The sequence below is a fragment of the Lycium barbarum genome, chromosome 10, assembly GCF_019175385.1.
Source record: "Lycium barbarum isolate Lr01 chromosome 10, ASM1917538v2, whole genome shotgun sequence".
Classification (NCBI taxonomy): Eukaryota; Viridiplantae; Streptophyta; class Magnoliopsida; order Solanales; family Solanaceae; genus Lycium; species Lycium barbarum.
The window spans coordinates 97,283,189-97,287,683 of record NC_083346.1 but is presented as its reverse complement, the minus strand read 5'-3'; positions in this window follow the sequence as shown (position 1 = coordinate 97,287,683).

The window sequence follows — 4,495 nt, the reverse complement described above, 5'->3', positions numbered from 1 at the left end:
AAATCATACACTTCTATTCATCAATCATACTTATCCCATTGCACAACAATACCATTATATCAACATTAGCAACTATGCCCATATCAGTGTACATAAGCCGACGATGCTAACAAAATGATATCCAAAATATAGGCCGACAAGGCCAAACACATCTAACAATATACACATGTCTACGATCCTCTTAGGAGAGTATGTCATATCATATAGGAGGGACAGGACCCCGCTATGCCCATAAATATGTACACAAAAGAATCAATACCAAAAAGCTATAGCTTCGAATGAAGTGGAGCTCCGCTATGTAGTCCCTGAGAAAATATAGCAATGGATCAAGCCTGTCTCCCTAGCCACCTGCGGGTATGACGTAGCGTCCATAAACAAAAGGACGTCAGTACGAAGAATGTACTGAGTATGTAAAGCATGATCAATATCAATATAGAAGCATAATAAGCAACATGAGAAACAGCATAAGATGGGAGATAGTAGAATCATCGTCATAAGCACTTACTTGCTTTTTATAGGGACTTTCCATTTCTAATGCGAGGTTGTGTACATACATCTGTATTCGTATCCGTACTCATTTACATTTCGTATCCATAATCGTATTCATATACATATTCTTATTCATATTCGTATTCATACTCATATCTATATCATATACATATCCATAGCATATACATAACATTTACATAGCATGCCCGACCACGAAGGTTCGGTGTTTCACGTACCCGACCATGGCTAGGATCGGTTATCATACATACCTGGCCAACCAAGGCTTCAGGGTTGCACATACCTGGCCTTACCAAGGCTTCAGGGTCATCCGTACCCAACTGCAGAGGTGCGCGCGCGTTACATAAATATATACATTCTACCCGGCCTTATAAGCTCGGGGTTCCATAATAGTCATACATAGGCACATATACATAATAACTCATAAGCATCTTTACTATTATCATCACTATCATTATCGTCGTTCATTACATCTATCCTTATAGGATTATTCGTCATATGAGGAATTTAGTACAATCGTAATACATATCAAGAATCATGAGCTTAATAGCTCTAAAGATAGAATCATTTGGAAGACATCATAGACTTATAGAAGATTTAGATGATTGGCCAAAAAACAATGCCTTATGAAAGAAGGTTTAGCCTTACATACCTTTCCGTTCAACTATTTTACCACTTGCACGTTCTCCTTCAACGGTCACGTTTCTACCTTCATTAAAGTTGTACTATCATTAGAAATCGATAGCTAGCATACACGACTAAAACTAGAGAAAATCGGACAACATCTCCTTTATTTATACGACATTCCTCCATATCGTATATCAACTCCCAAACGTCAATAATACATTCACAATATCATAACAATAGTCTTTATTCATCCACATTATCTATATTTCTCAATTCACTTCCAATCACCCATATCCATGGTCATAACACACGACTACGTTCATTCATATACATTGCCTATCCCATGTTCTTAACATCATTTATAACATATCCATATCACAACACATCAAGAATCATGACTCAATTCAAGGTATTACTCAAAATGGCACTATTTCCACATTCATGACCCATTTTTTTCTATATCCTTCTACAATCCAAGTGTTTCAACTTTCAAATACCTTAAACAACATGGAAATACCATAAATCTTACCTTAGATGTTGTAGGAACAAGCTTTGGGTGGAAATACTTCACTTGAGCCAAAACCCTAGTTCATCTCCAATGAGATTTCTTGACTTGGATGATCTTTAATGGGTTTCTTACACTTGATTCACTTAGTTTATGTTGTTGATCACTACTATCTCTTGAATTCTTGTGGAATAAATGTAGAGAGATGTTTTAGAGAGAAGGGGTGTGATAGGGAAATGAAATGAAATGAAACTTGGATTCCTTATTAAATACACCAAATTCTATCCCGACCAGTTCTACAGACCAACATACGGTCTGTATAAATTATACTGATCGTATGTCTGGCCGTAGATTTGGTCCAGAGAGGGGTGCCAATCTGGGCTGAATGTACGGTCCAACATACGGTCCATATGTTTTATACAGCCAGTATGTTTGGCCGTATAATCCCTAGTTTCCCGAAGTTCGTTTTTGTCGACTCGTTTGATCTCCAATCCTTATGGAACCTTCTTAACACTTATCTATCACCTCATTAACAATCTAAGGGACGTTATAACTCTTCTCCAAAGAATTGTTAAATCCTCGTTACTCGCAATTCCCTTTTTATACCTATCGCATGTCTGCCTTCTCTTGGCAAACTTTCTCCCTCTATCTCGAACATCTTTGAAATCTTAATTAGGGTCATCAAATGGCATTCCTTACTTATCAAAATACCGTATACTTCGTGCTCTTCGTTAGTCTATTCACTTGTGCATCAACGGAAAATTTTTCGAGATGTAACAATTTTGGATAGGAAATTCTGGTCCAAATTAAGGTAGGTGTATCTCCTAGATTATGAGGAGTTATGGAATGAATAAACCATGTAAATTGAAGTTCATTGAGTCTAGTTTCCAATGCAACAAACTGTTTGTCGATACAACATCAGAGTAGAAAGTTATGGGTGTTTCAAGATAAGCTGCCAGAAGGGTTCTCCGCGGGCCCATTTGGAAGGCGGTGGAACCGACCTTCAAGGGGTATAAATACCCCCATTCCACTCATTTTATCATCATTCTACACTCCCTTGAGCTCTAGAAACCTTCATAAACATCTCCTAAACATTTATAGTCCCTTAGATCAAGAATTCAACAAGATTACACTGACTAGTTCATGAAAAGTGATTGTTCTTGCTTCTACTTGATGTTGTGGGGAGTTTGGTCTTGAAGAAAGTTGGTTTGGCTAAATGTCTTTAAGTATAAGGTATGTTCTTCATCTTGACTTTGATATTGAGTTGTTGTTGGAGGATTTTAATGGCTCAAAGTGAAAGAAAACATAGTATAAAGGTCGTAGTTTGATATGTTGATGTTGTTGGCTTATGGGCTGATTTTCGAAGGAAGTCTTGGACGGATCTGTATATGTTTTTCATATAGTATCTTGATTATGTTATTGTTGATGTTGTTATTGATGTTTGGGAGCTGTTTTGGAATTGGTTGGAGTAGATAATATTGGGGAAATGCTGTCCGAATTCCATTAACTTATTAACTAGCTAAGTTTGAGTGTGAAAGTGTTCCTATGGCCTGATTGTTGTATGAATCATCTTGGATGTAGATTTGCAGGCTCAGAAGGTAGACTTTGAGTGGCTAAGTAAGCAGCAAAGTATGTTAAGGCTGTCCCTTTTTTTTCCTGAGGCATGATTCCATTGCTTCGAGCTTACACAAAGTATGTCCATAATGATTCCTCTCTTAAAAATATTAGAAGCATATGTTCTCGATGCTCTGATGATATTGTTGATCCTTATCTCATGATTATTGGTTATTGATCTCATATAATGGTTATTGATCTTATTATTGATGTTGATCTCATCTTATGATTATTGTTCCTTTAAGGTGAGATATGTCCATGATAATAGTTCCATAATGATAATCGGAGGTTTACCGACATTACATCACTCCAATAGAGTCGTAGCTTTTATTTGGGCTCTCATGCATGCTCTTATATATATATATATAAGAGCATGCATGAGAGCCCAAATAAAAGCTACGACTCTATAGTCGGCCGGGTATGGCACCTATATATATATATATATATATATATAGCTATTTTCTCACACCAAGCAGTGCTATAGTCGGCCGGGTATGGCACCTATTGTGTAATCACTGATCAGTTGGGTATTTCACACCGAGTCCCGAAAGAGCCGAGTATGTTTCACACCAAGTCCCGTAAGGGCCGAGTACGTTAAACACCGAGTCCTGAAAAGACCGAGTACGATAAACACCGAGTCCTGAAAAGGTCGGTATGTTATGATGATGATATGATGATAACACCGAGCCTATATGGCCGGGTACGATATTATATATATATATATATATATATATATATGAAATGTTTTTTAAAAAAAGGCAAGCATGCATGACATCCGCCTTAAGAGGCATATAGAGGTACAGGTTGATCTCTCTTATCTTATGTTATCTCCATATTTTCATTATGTTATTATTCATGTCTTACATACTCAGTACATTATTCTTACTAACGTCCTTTTGTTTGTGGATGCTGCGTTCATGCCCGCAAGTAGACAGGGAGATGGTTCAGACTCTTAGGCTGCCATCTCAGCGGTTGTACAGGAGCACTCCACTTGTTCCAGAGTTGCAGTCCAGTTGGTATGATCTTTTGGGTGTATAGATGGGTATGGCGGGATCATGCCCAGTCCTTATTATGTTATGCACTCCAGTAGAGGCTGGTAGAAAAATATGCACAGTTAGATGTCTTATGGTTATCTCGGTTTATATTCTGTTGTATCACTACTACGAATAGCCTTGCCGGCATATGTACTTGGGATTAGCTTGATGATGTATGTATATTATGTTTTGGGCTTGTGTCCCGTAT